Source organism: Drosophila obscura, unplaced genomic scaffold (genome assembly GCF_018151105.1).
Source record: "Drosophila obscura isolate BZ-5 IFL unplaced genomic scaffold, ASM1815110v1 contig_74, whole genome shotgun sequence".
In the NCBI taxonomy this organism is placed as follows: domain Eukaryota; kingdom Metazoa; phylum Arthropoda; class Insecta; order Diptera; family Drosophilidae; genus Drosophila; species Drosophila obscura.
Genome location: NW_024542866.1, coordinates 367,353 through 381,393, shown reverse-complemented (window position 1 = coordinate 381,393; position 14,041 = coordinate 367,353). Strand labels below are relative to the sequence as shown.

Sequence of the window (14,041 nt, the reverse complement as noted above, 5' to 3'; positions counted from 1 at the left end):
AATATGTGTCTATTCTTGCAACAAACCAACTAAATCTTTGTAAAAATGAAGCGAGACATTAGCCCTATCCCCGCATAAGGAGGAGCACCCACCAGTGTCAGAGCCAGAACCAGTACAAGGAAAAGGTAGCATAGCAGAGCGGTGGCAGCTACGGCTGTGGCCTAGGTAACATGGCAACTGCACGATGATCACGGCAAACCAGGCCACTCACTCTCCACCTCCACCCTCCTCTGTAATTAAAGCTGAACAACTATGTAGCTGAGCCAGTAAATTGTGTGCCACAACGGAAAAATGTGCAAACTCTGCAGGGAAATGACGGACGGGACGCCATGTTGTTGCAATGTGAAGGGGTACTGAATGCGGCCACTGAAAATGTGACATGTGCATTGTTTTTTACTCGTGCAGGGAGAGTCCGCCAGAAGCTGATGGGCAAATGCCAATTAGGAGAAAAACTCAGGTTATTGCAAATTATGAGAGTCTAGGGCACGAAAAAGCAGTCATTTTTACATACAGCTGGCAGGCAGACAGTCAAGAGACAGTGTTCGAGGATGGTGGGCAGAGAGGAGAGCCTGTGTATTAATTTAAGAATTTGCAAGTCCTGAGCCAAGAAGAAAACTCCACGTGGAAAGTATAAATTTTCGAATGAGAAATGACTAAATCCCAAATTAAAGAAACAATGTAAGCTTTACCATAAGAAATTCGATAGGGCCCGATCATGAGGGGCTCAAGGGGCTCAAATCTCAAATAATTTCGTTTAGCGTAGAGTTTTTTTGAGTGATGGCATGTGAGTAAGATGTTTAGTGCATGATTAAATAATGTGCAAGTGCGCCCCACTGCTAGCTAAGCTGAGCAGTTCAGTTCAGTTTTGTTTGATCGATCAAGCATGTTTGATTTTATCAGCTGAAAGTGTGCTGATATCTACCATCAATATTTCGTTACTATGGCAGCTACATACATACATACATATGTGATTTAGTGTTCCGCCTTTTACCGAATTTTCGTGATTTCTGCACAAACATGTAATGTAATTGTGAAATCTTCTTTATCTTCTTTATGGAATTCTTCAAACTTCTATTTACAGCAGAGATGGGCACGCCGTGGCTCTTTCAGCTCCCGCGGATCTTTCCAAAATGTTTTTCGGGAGGGGCCAGCAAGTCGGCTCAGACGGTCGTCGCTCGCGTTCAGCGATCCATGAATTTTTACAAAAACAATGCCACAGAAATTTGGCGTCAAAGAGACGGCAAAAATCCTTCGAAGGCGCGATCTCGAGATTGCAACAACACATCATGAGTCTTGGGCTACGCACATGAAAATCAGAGCAACAACAAAGTGTATTCACTTTTCTCGCCCATTCTGTCTGGCTCATGGCTGCGACGCGTCGCGACGGGGGTTGTTTTTTTTGTTTTTTCTTCCTGGCTCTTTAGTTTTCGTGTCCATCACTGATTTACAGCATGCGTATTAGCGAATTGCTAACCCATCGAATCGTCTTATCGTACATACAATCGTATGTAAACTTGATGTGCAAAGGTCTCTGCAGCCCAAGAGCCTTCCAATCTTTCTTACGAATATTTTACTTTCGGCTTCGCGTTCTAGAACATCGTTACCCTCGCTCGCCACCAGGCTAAAAATTCGGCTGCTATCGCTCTGTCTGTTTGTCTCGCTTCAGGTGTTTATTTCGCAATGGATGAATTGGATTTTGGATGTGTATGTACTTAAATAAATACATATACCTATATACACATGTACATGAATACACGAATACATATCTTTTTGTTGCTGCTCGCTCGTTCGTAGCTCGTTACGCTTCAGTTTTACAAATCACGCTTTATTGCATTTCAAAACTGATTTTCTATGGGACATGGACCGGTTTCGGACCGGTATACTGGTACTTCGGTATCGTATGGCAGTAGACCCATTTCTTTTCATCTGCTCTGCGGTCGCTGGCCCACCGCTTTCCAAGCATGTGCACACCGTACCGTACCTCAATCTGCCGACATCGACACCGAAACCGGCACTGAGTCGAACGAAAAGTAGTAAAAAAGCAATTCACTCTCAAAATGAAATGAGTAAAAATAATCAACTTTCCATAATCACGTTAGTAGTCGGAGTTTTCGCCCTGCTCTCCCCTCTGCTTAAAATATTAAAAATTCATTTGCCAGTGTTTGGGTGGTGGGGGGGGGGGGGGTGTCGTGTTTTATTGACTGCAGCTAAATAACGATGAAGTTCTCCCTCTTCATCTACATATATACAAATATACATTTACATATGTACGTACGAGGGCTGTTTAATAAGTCCGTGAACTTTTCAATTTACCGCCTTTTAATTGATATGGCATTACTTTTTCTATCAAAGGCGTCATTAGCTGATTCCTGTTAAAATTTGAAGAAGCTGCGCCAGTTTGTTTGTGGTTTACAGCCATTGCACTATGGGAAATTTTACCACTTTTTCTGGCCAAAACCCATTTTTCAAAACTAGTTAAAATAATATATTTGTAGACCTCATATATCCGAATAACATTGATCTTTAATGTTACGAAAAAAAAGAGTTAACAGTGCGCGCCACTGTTAAATTAACAGCTGGTAAAGTCAGCTGTTTGCTATCGTTAGCTGTTACTTTTTCATCTTGTTAAAAGGGCTAAAAAGTTATAAATTCATCAATTTAAGTGTTTTCTTTAAAATGGGTTCGATTCAGACAGGTATAAATTTCATAATTATGTTTAATGACTCATTTTTTAACAAGTATACATTTGTGACAAAAATGTGTCTTTGAGGAGGCGTATAAAAAAAGTGACCACTCGTGGCGTAATTATAATTATGACGTAAATCATCTTGTAGAAAATTCAATTCTTGTTCAAATGTATATCATGGTTATCTGCGCGTGTTTGCGCATAGAAGCGCAATCTTGATTCTTAAACAAAAACATTAGGACTGCAGCAACGTTTAAAACGGTAAAATGTGATTTTTGGAGGTATGGTCATCCACTTTTGGCTGAGTCATTTCTCCATCGATTTTTATGAACAATACTTTGATCGACGCCTAATTGATGCATCTACACACAAAAAATATAAAAAAAAAGGGTACGATTTGTTTTCGACTTTTCTTGAAATTTCAAAGTGAAAATTTTGAAAAAAGTACTGAGCAAAACCAATAAATTTAGCATTTGATTATATATATATATATATATATATATATATAATTAATATTTCCCAGACGGCAAGCTGAAGCTACAAAGTGCTCAGGTCTGCTTTATAGATGCATTTATCAGCTTTTCAGAATGTCAAACGTCATTGCAACCAAATGTAAGATACTTAAGTAATGTGCAAAATAAAAGAGCTACCTCTGAAAAAAGCATTACAAAAAATACCAAAAAAGTTTGATTTTGTCGAGAAGTGATATTGACCGATATCGTTGGTTGTCAAAATCCTAGTGCATTCAAGCGATATAAAAGAAAACAAGATTCTTCCTGTGGGATATTTTGCAGAAGAGGGTGCCAAGTGTCGAAATAGAATTTATAAAATTTTATATTTAAAAACGAGAAGGAACGTGCGAGTCGCTTCTGGGGACGCGACTCTACTTATACCCGTACTCAGTCAGTATATACATTTTTGAGATTATGATTTTTTGGAATTTTAGAATTAAAAAAAAAAATTTACATTTTAAATTTTTTTGCTACATCTGGTATCTACATCTACATATGGGCGTTCCGCCATCCACCAGGCCAAAAATCATAAAAGTCAATAAAACCATTTCCATATTTTTTCCGGATATTTTTTCTAATTTATTGAGGTAACTTACTTAATTGCATATAATTTCATTAACTTTCACTAACTACGTTCAGTTTTGGTATTTTCTGGTATTTTTATACAGTTTCTTTTACTATTATCTCCTAGAGGTGATTCTTATAGTTTCTTTATTCTTTCTAACATATTCTACCTAAAACATTATCAGTTTTGTCCACCCGGCTACAGTATATTTTAGGTTTTATTCGGGAATTTGGTACGTAGCAGTCGTTCGCACCTGATTTTACAAAACAGGAAAGTTTTTACATTTAATAGTTTGTTATCTCAGCTTCTTATTACCACAAAAATGTTATACAATAGCCTATCCATGCAGGTTTTGCCATTGCCCACCCTTCGTTGTCGATTTTGGCCTTTGGTACTTTACCGTGTGATTATATTTTTCGGGTCCATTTCGTATTTTCTTCAGCTTTTGCTATTTTTTCAACATTTTGTACGAGTACGTGCCGGACTGCCCATATATTATGTCAGTTACCTATCGGTGTTACGTTACATTCGAAAAAATTGAAAAAAATAGTCAAAAAACTGAAATTTGGAAAAAAGATTTCTCCTGTTGAATATAATTTGGTTAGACTTTATTTCTCCAGAAAAAAGGAAACGTTTCAAGATATAAGCCAAAGTATTACCTAAAAGTGCGTTACATAACAGAAGTGGTTTTCGAGGTTGCAAAATGGCAAAACTCTGCGAATTGGATAGGGCTATCTGTATAAAATTTTTTGTGCTAATAAATGAAGTACTGAATTAATTTTCAAACTTATTATGTTAAAACTTTTCCTGTTTTTTTGCAAAAATCCGCGGAGCATCTGCGAACGTTACTGGCGTTGTTACCAAATTCCGCGATTTAAAAGCCTAAAACCTAGCCAAGGTTCGACCAACGTTCTGATAATGGTTTTAGGTAGTTTAATATATTAGAAAGACTTTAAGGGAAACTTTTATCAAGAATCATCTTCTTCCTAGGAGTAATAGTAAAAGAAAACATGTCTATAAAAATACCAGAAAATACCAAAATCGTGAACTTTTGCTTATTTTCATAGGTTTTAGGATGAAAGTTAATGAAATTATATGTGAATAAAGTAAATTAGTTACCTTTCAATAAATTTAGAAAAAAATATCCGGAAAAAATTATATAGAAATCGGTTTTTATTGACTTTTTATGATTTTTGGCCTGGTGGACCTTTTGGCGGAACTGCCCATATTCTACATCTAACATGTAGATTATACATGTACCATTTAGATTCTACATCTCCTCCGCTAGGGGTTGCTCGCGCACTGAACGCGGCAGAGTGTGCGAGCAAGAAGGAAAATGAGTTGCGTTGTCGTTGTCAGGAGGGGGCAGGGGAAGCGACTGAAAATTAATTTCTTCATTCTGGCTATAATTATGATCCGATCTGATTCTGATTCGGCAGTCTGGTAGATATGGGCATTCTCTACGATAATGCGTTCTTAGTTTTATCGTATCTTTAAAAATGTGCCTGCCACAGATTTTCGTCCTTTGTGGGGGCGGAAGGGGGTGGGGCGAAATTTTGAAATACACTTGTAGCAGTGTGATATAACATGAGTCTGGAAAGCAAATTTGGTTGCCCTAGCTCTTATAGTCTCTGAGATCTAGGCGCTCAACAAGACGGACAGACAGACGGACAGACAGACATGGCTATATCGACTCGGCTATTGATGCTGATCAAGAATATATATACTTTATGGGGTCGGAAACGTTTCCTTCTCTACGTTACACATAATTAGCCAGAATGAAGAAATTAATTTTCAGTCGCTTCCCCTGCCCCCTCCTGACAACGACAACGCAACTCATTTTCCTTCTTGCTCGCACACTCTGCCGCGTTCAGTGCGCGAACAACCCCTAGCGGAGGAGATGTAGAATCTAAATGGTACATGTATAATCTACATGTTAGATGTAGAATATGGGCAGTTCCGCCAAAAGGTCCACCAGGCCAAAAATCATAAAAAGTCAATAAAAACCGATTTCTATATAATTTTTTCCGGATATTTTTTTCTAAATTTATTGAAAGGTAACTAATTTACTTTATTCACATATAATTTCATTAACTTTCATCCTAAAACCAATGAAAATAAGCAAAAGTTCACGATTTTGGTATTTTCTGGTATTTTTATAGACATGTTTTCTTTTACTATTATCTCCTAGGAAGAAGATGATTCTTGATAAAAGTTTCTCCTTAAAGTCTTTCTAATATATTAAACTACCTAAAACCATTATCAGAACGTTGGTCGAACCTTGGCTAACAGTATATTTTTAGGCTTTTATAATCGCGGAATTTGGTAACGTAACGCCAGTAACGTTCGCCAGATGCCTCCGCGGATTTTTCACAAAAAAACACGAAAAGTTTTAACATTTAATAAGTTTGAAAATTAACTCTCAGTACTTCATTTATTAGCACAAACAATTTTATACAGATAGCCCTATCCAATTCGCAGAGTTTTGCCATTTTGTACCCCAACCTCGAAAACCACTTCTGTTTTATGTAACGCACTTTTAGGTCATACTTTGGCTTATATCTTGAAAACCGTACGCTCGACTATTTCCATTTTTTTGGAGAATATAGGTCTAACCAAATTATATTCAACGAGGACAATCTTTTTTCCAAATTTCAGTTTTTTGACTATTTTTTTCAACATTTTGTCGTACGAATGTAACGTAACGCCAGATAGGAACTGCACATATATGTATATATGTATATATATTTGGCTGGGCCAGAAAACTTTTTTTTCGAAATTCAAACGGGACACCCAATAGTTTTGTTACCTTGAATTTTATAATATGATTTTATTTTATTTTTGTTTACATTTTTTTTAGGTTGCTATTGAATTTTACAAAAAATTGTAATCAAGAAAATTAAAAAAAAAATTTTTGCTGAATGAGTTGGATAATTGTTGAAATCTATTGCATATATATTGATACCATTAATATCTTCATTAATCAGTCATTGGCAGTAAAAAACCTGCACAAGTTTTTGCGAACTAGTTAATGTTAAATATGTCAACCTCAGCTGAACTTCTTACTTTTCACCAATCGTTAATTTTTTAACAGTAACTAAAAAAAAAATAAAAATACCTTATTATCAATATGAACTAGTTTCTAAGTTTCAATGTTATTTGAAAAAGCGACGAATTAAATTTATTTTTAATGTATATGTATATATATATAAATTTGTATTTTCTTTTCGTGGTAGCAACCCCAAAATATTAAACTAAAAATTTGAAAAAATTGTATAATTTTATTGAATAACAAAGAACAGAATTTGGGGGTGACCACTTGAAAAACAGAAAAAAAAATTTATATATATATATTATATAAATGTATATATATATACATTACTGACTAAGTACGGGTATAAAAGTATAGTCGCGTCCAAAGAAGCGACTCACTCGTTCCTTCTCGTTTGCAATCAGCGAAAAAAATATTCTCTCGACTTATTATTGTAAACGCTTTTGACGCGAGTATCATTGTGAAAGTGCTGTTGGCATATGTAACTTCGGGAATATTATAACGTATGGTTTAGTCGGGAATATCGATGGGGTCAATCTGTTTGATATTATAATAAGTATATAGCGATAATCAACATGCATGCATACATATGTACTTATGTATATATTACTGTGTTAAGAAAGAGTATCCTTGGATCATGTGCAATTACCGTTTATTAATTGCCAAAAGCACAGCCGAAAATGGAAACTCAGAAAGAATGAAGGAGAGAGTGCAAGGGGAACGGAATGCAGCAGCTAATGAAAGTAGCGCTTGTAATTATTGATCCATTGATTGGGGTCTGGTCTCAGTTGTTGCTCTTTCTTTCTCTCCCCCTTGTTTTTTTTTTTTCCTTCTTCTCCTGCCCCTGCCCTTACTTGCTTTCTTATCTTTCTCTCCTTTTTTCCTGCCAATGATGTGATTTTGTTTGCCGTTGATCATTGTTGCACTGCACATTGGGCCAACCGATATTTTGGCATAAATTCGAAAAATAAATTAGAGACTTGGTGTTTATTCTCATGACATTTGTATATACTCGTAGTATGTAAATATGTACATTTTAGAACTTAAAAAAAACCGAGTTGCACATTTTGTAGTTATTTTTGCTGATTACTGCATTATTATTGACGTGATTATTTGATGAGTAGATATTTATATCATATATCATCGCCCGATATTTTATTTTCTGCTCATACACTTTGGATTAATCGCCGTCCATCAGGGGTATTTTGTTGTTGTTGCTTAATCATTAAAATTTGAGTCAGAATAGTTTCTGCACGTAAATTTGAGTGCAAATAAAATCAGTGCAATTGCATTAATCAAAATTTATCATTTGAACATTTGTTTCTATGCAATTTTCGCCATTATGCCAATGTCTGACCCCAATGTGCACTGGTCCGGACTCCGGAGTCGCTTGTATCCCTCAGCCCTTGCTGCTGATGCTACCTACTGCTAGTCTCTCTCTCTCTATATATTTGGCCGTTTAGCTTCTGGTCTAATTTGGTCTGCCTTTGGCCTGCCCTTCGGCCCGCGGCCACAAGGTCCCACAGGGTCACCTCACTAGGGTCCCACATTCATACATGCACTCGGCTGCACTTGGATCTACACGTAACTACCCTGCAGTACGGGTAAGCGATGTGTAAGCAACCACACATCGATGGCAACGTCATGCAGCTCGATGACATAAGCGATGACCTGCCATACGATGGGCTGTTTACTTTAACACGGGGATGTCCTAGGAGCATAATCGATGACATAGTAAGCGAGAATTAGCCGAAAGTAAGGCCTCAATTAGCGATGAATTTCCCTTGAAAAGTAAGGCCTTAATAAGCGATGAATTTCCCTTGAAAAGTAAGGCCTTAATAAGCGATGAATTTCCCTTGAAAAGTAAGGCCTTAATAAGCGATGAATTTCCCTTGAAAAGTAAGGCCTTAATAAGCGATGAATTTCCCTTGAAAAGTAAGGCCTTAATAAGCGATGAATTTCCCTTAAAAAGTAAGGCCCTAATAAGTGATGTATTTAAGTAAAAAATTTTGATTTTTTTATGAAAAAGGCATGAGTAAATTCTGTTTTAAAATATTAAATTTCTTTTATTTATTGTTTTCTTATAAAAATGTATACATATTCACATTTGTGTGCTGTGTGTTCTTTTTTCCACAGAACCTTTTTAGTTTTTTTGATTTTCTCATGTTCAACTGAATCGCCTTTAAAAAAAGATGGGTTAATTAAAATATTTTTCAATTTGTTAACAATGCTCTCAGTAGATCAGCAGTGCATTTGCGCCAAAAACAAAACACTCGCCAAGATACATATGTACCTGTTCCACTCAAGACTCGCAAGAACCACTCGGGCTGTTTTTTTTTTTGTTTTCGTTGATGAATATGAAAAATTTCGTCCAAAACGCATATAATTTCGCACATTTTCTTCATTTTTTACAACGCACAATAGACTATTTTTAATTAAATGAAACACTGCACTTACCTGATAATAATTTTGCCCAAAATAAACAAAACCTGCGTCTCACTTTTCACCGCACAATTCTAACAACGTTGTCGACGCCGACGGCAAAACCGAATTCTGTTACGGCACGAGTCGTAACAGAAAGAAACAAAGAAAAAAAGAGTTTGGTCTGACCGACGCGTCGATCGCGACGTCGACGTCATATTCTACTCGTCTGTAGCAGCGGCAGAGAAATAATCCTGAATGACGCGTAGTTGACATTTGTCATCGCTCACTTCTGGTACTGCAGGGTATGTATGTACATACATATGTATGTATGTATATATGTATGTACATATGTATGTACACGTTTGTTGTTTTCCTCTCTTTTTTTCGTAGGTTTTTAAGTTTTATGTTCGTTAGTTAGTTTGTTAATTTTTTGTCACACATCCACGATGCCAGATTTTGAAATAAAAAGTTGTTCAGAATCGACTTGGATTTGAGGGTTTTGTGGGGCGATCCTCTGTCGCTTCTAAATATTATCTACCTACATTTATACTAATGGCCTATACTGTATTCTCTTTGCAGATAATGAAACATTGAGCAGGGGAACGCAAAATTCGTCTCTTACAAATCTTGAAATCGGGTAAGTTAAGAAGCGGACTTCCTTGATAATAATTTGGGAATGCTTTACATTGATTGATATCAGTAAACTTGACCTGCGCTTATCAAAAGCGTATAATAGAAGCGTACATTCATAGAATATGGAATATATATTCAGTATATATTCTCTCTATTTTGTTCTTAATGGTGTTCAGATGCATTTATTAAATATTCCTTAAATGTGACGACCAAATCAATCTGAAGTTAAAATTATCTTCAAATCCAATTAAATATAAAAATGTGTTCATTTGATTTTGCTATTCGGTTTTAATGAGAGTTGAAAAAGAAATCAAAAACTATGCTTGGAAAAGTCTTTTCCGTTGTATCCACCGTAACATAATAAACACCGTAAGTAGAGAAGACAGTGGGGGGTGGGAATTAGGGATACATATGTACATATATATTTGTGTTTGTATGCACATATATGTACATCTACTTAATTAACTGCCAGTCCATATTTAATTGAAAGGCCCCATTCATTGGCGTCGCTGCAACAGCAAAAACTATAATTAATATTACTGAGAGCAAGAGGTTAACTTGAGCGTAAATAAAAAGAACTTATGTACATATGTGTGTGTACGTAATTGTCGCGGGAAAATGGCAATTGAAGGCTCCAAACAGAGGAAAATCTCTCGGCAATTTGTTGTCGGATTCTTAAATTGGGTCAGATGCAATGAAAGCCAAATTAGAGTGAGGGAGACGGTGACAGACCCGCCTCAAAGCAAGCGAATTCGTTGGAGCATTCAAATTAGGCAGTTTTAAGCACAGCAAAATCAGTCGAAGACAAATAAAGGCTTCCTTCGACAAGTCGAAACCTAGATTACCCTTTCTCGACTCAGCCATACTCAAAGAGTGTGGAAGTCCCTTAAACTCAGAGTAAGACTCGTATGATGAAAGGCTATGAAAATAAATGCGAGAGAGGAAGAGCGAATAGAGAGCAAAGAAAGAGACAAATAAATAAAAGTTGAGTGGCAACAACAACATTAAACGAGTGAAATGTTTCGGCTATGGCCTCCACTTTGTGAGTGCATGACAGAGTAAAAATGTGTGAAAGAATTCGGCCCATAATTCGGATACTGATTACCCACTTCACAACCGATTCATTACCGTTTCAAACCTACTTTGGCACTCAACCAGTATCATCAGGAAATTAGCCATGAATACATATGTATGTACATATGTACATATGTATTCTGGTGTGTTTTACCTTTTAAAGAGTGATGCCGGGAAAGGCATCAACAGCTTCCGCCTTCAGCTCCATAATTTTTCCGGCGTTGGGAAATCCGCAGGAAAGCAGATTCTGCCCCTTTCGGCAGACACTCGGAGGACCGGACCATCGACTCGTGTGAAGTTCTTAACTTTTTATCGTTGGAGCTGACGTAGCTGGAAATTTTTGGTTTGGTTAACGGATTTTAGCTCCAAAGTTTCTCCATAGATTTTAATGAACAATACCTTAAACGACGTCTAATTCATGCACCTATACATAAAAAATAAAGGTCACAGAATATAATTTTTTTTCGACTTTTCCTGAGTTTTTAATGTCAAAATTTCGTAAAAAATACCACACAAAAATCATGATTTTTGCAATTCAATGCTTTGTATTTCCCAGACGGTAAGCTAAAATCACAAAGTGTTTGGGCTAACCTTGTATCTGTTTTAATTATCTTTTCAAAATAGCAAAGTTCTTTACAACCAGACGTATTATACAAGAGTTATGGGGAAAAAGAAGCGCTACCTCTTAAAAAAGCTATACCAAAAAATACTAGAATTCAAAAATTCTGAAAAAAAGTTCTGCCATAGAAAAACAAACCATAATTCTTTAAAAAAAATTTAAAGTCCCATATCTATCAGAAAAAATTGGTTTGGATCCTTGAGGACAAAAGAAAGTTGGATTTTGTCGAGTAGTGTTATCGTCCTTTATGGTGGCGGAAGTGAAAAAGAGTTAAGGGGTAAAAGTGGATGTGGTAAAAGTGGATGTGTGTCACGCAAAGAAGGAAACGTTCCCGACCCATTAAGTATATATGTATATTCTTGATCAGCATTAATAGCCGATTCTATGTCTGTCTGTCTGTCTTGATGAATGCCTAGATCTCAGAGACTATAAGAGCTAGAGCAACCAAATTTTGTTTCCAGACTAATGCACTGCTACAAGTTGTATTTCAAAATTTCGTGGCAGGCACATTTTTAAAGATACGATAAAACTAAAAACGCATTATCGTAGAGAATGACCATATCGACCAGACTGCCGAGTGAATCTGAATCAGATCGGATCATAATTATAGCCAGAATGAAGAAATTAATTTTCAGTTGCTTCCCCTGCCCCCTCCTGCCAACGATAACGCAACTCATTTTCCTTCTCGCTCGCACACTCTGCCGCGTTCAGTGCGCGAGCAACCCCTGGCGAAGGAGATGTAGAATCTAAATGGTACATGTATAATCTACATGTTAGATGTAGAATATACATAATATATGTTGATGTAGATAGCAGATGTAGCAAAAAAAATGTAAAATGTTTATTTTTTTTTTTAATTCTAAAATTCTAAAAAATTATAAGCTTAAAAATGTAAATACTGACTGAGTACGGTTATAAGTAGAGTCGCGTCTTTAGAAGTGACTCACACATTCCTTCTCGTTTTTTTTTGCACCGGGCCCTTTTCTATCTAGCTACGCCACTTCTCCCAATGCTTTAAAACAGGCAACCAACAAAAAACACATTGAATAAACGCCGCGATATCGCCATTTCCGGTCAAACTACTGCTTGATGAGAGCAAGAGGACCCTTATAAATCGTCTACAGAGCTAAAAAAGTATCTTAAAAAAAGGATGAGCAAAGTTAGTTCTTGCATATAAGAACACAAAGTAAGTGCCCAAAGTCCGAGAAAAAATCCACTTTTGAAAGAAAGCCATGGGGCAAAGTTAAATCAGTTTGCAAAATAGCACTAGAGTTTTCCAAATAAACATCTAGTGGTCCGATGAAAGCCAACTTGTTTTTTATACCCGTATTCAAAAAGAGTTAAGGGGTATATTAGATTTGTGGTAAAAATGGATGTGTGTAACGCAGAGAAGGTAACGGTTCCGACCCCATTAATCATACATATTCTTGATCAGCATCAATAGCCGAGTCGATATAGCCATATCTGTCTGTCTGTCCGTCCGTCCGTATTGTTGAGCGCCTAGATCTCAGAGACTATAAGAGCTAGGGAAACCCATTTTGGTTTCCAGACTCATGTGATATCACACGGCTACAAGTGCATTTCAAAATTACGCCTTGCCCTCTTCCGCCCCCACAAAAGACGAAAATCTGTGGCAGGCACAATTTTAAAGATACGATAAAACTACAAACGCAGTATCGTAAAAAAATGACTATATCTACCAGGTTGCCGAATCTGAATCAGATGGGAGCATAATTACAGCCAGAATGAAGAAATTAATTTTCAGTTGCTTCCCCCACCTCCTACAGCAAGAGAAACGCTACTCATTCTCTTTCTCGCTCGCACACTCTGCCGCGCTCAGTGCGTGAGTGCCTTCTAGCGGAGGAGATGTATAATATACATTGTAGATGTAGATAACAGCTGTAGAAAAAAAAATGTAAAATGTAAAATATTTTTATTTCAAAGGCCTGTCTCCAGCACCACGGAAAATTCCTGCCATGAATTTGCTTGTTATTCCGTGAGGGTGTGGAACATAGCTTAAACAGGGTTGATGAATCAGCTGTGTTTTGTAAACAGTGCCAACTGTAAAGTTCTGCTAAAATGAAAATAGGAACAAAATGCACTCTGATGATGAAGTGATTGTGTTGGTGGAGGCATATATTGTTGCAAAACAAAAAAGAATAATTTGCGTCTCTCTTTTTGGTTTTGCGAACAGTTTTTGCCTACATCTTGCACCATTCACTTCAGGAGTAATTGTTGAACATATATTCCTGAGCTGGGTGTCAGCTGTTCTCTCAGTCCACATACGGTCCCGGTAGGCAACTATCGATATAAATCTGGGGATTCCACTCGTGTTGCTGGATACACACTCCAGGAAAACGTAAAGGAAAAATTTCTGGCACAGTTTTTTTTATATGAAGTTTGACAGGAATTTTTAGATTCCGCGGTGCTGGATACTTTATTCTAAAATTGACTGAGTACTTGTATAAGTTGAGTC

At 36.8% G+C, this 14,041-nt stretch overlaps 1 protein-coding gene across 1 annotated transcript in view; it reads left to right on the top strand.

The window, feature by feature from the left end:
• Positions 1–14,041, top strand: part of LOC111075847 — an 81,181-nt gene that overhangs the window by 11,019 nt on the left and 56,121 nt on the right. Inside the window, exon 2 of the mRNA XM_041595661.1 lies at positions 9,819–9,876. The gene's annotated coding sequence lies outside the window, so the exon portion shown is untranslated. The remainder of the gene's footprint in view (positions 1–9,818; positions 9,877–14,041) is intronic.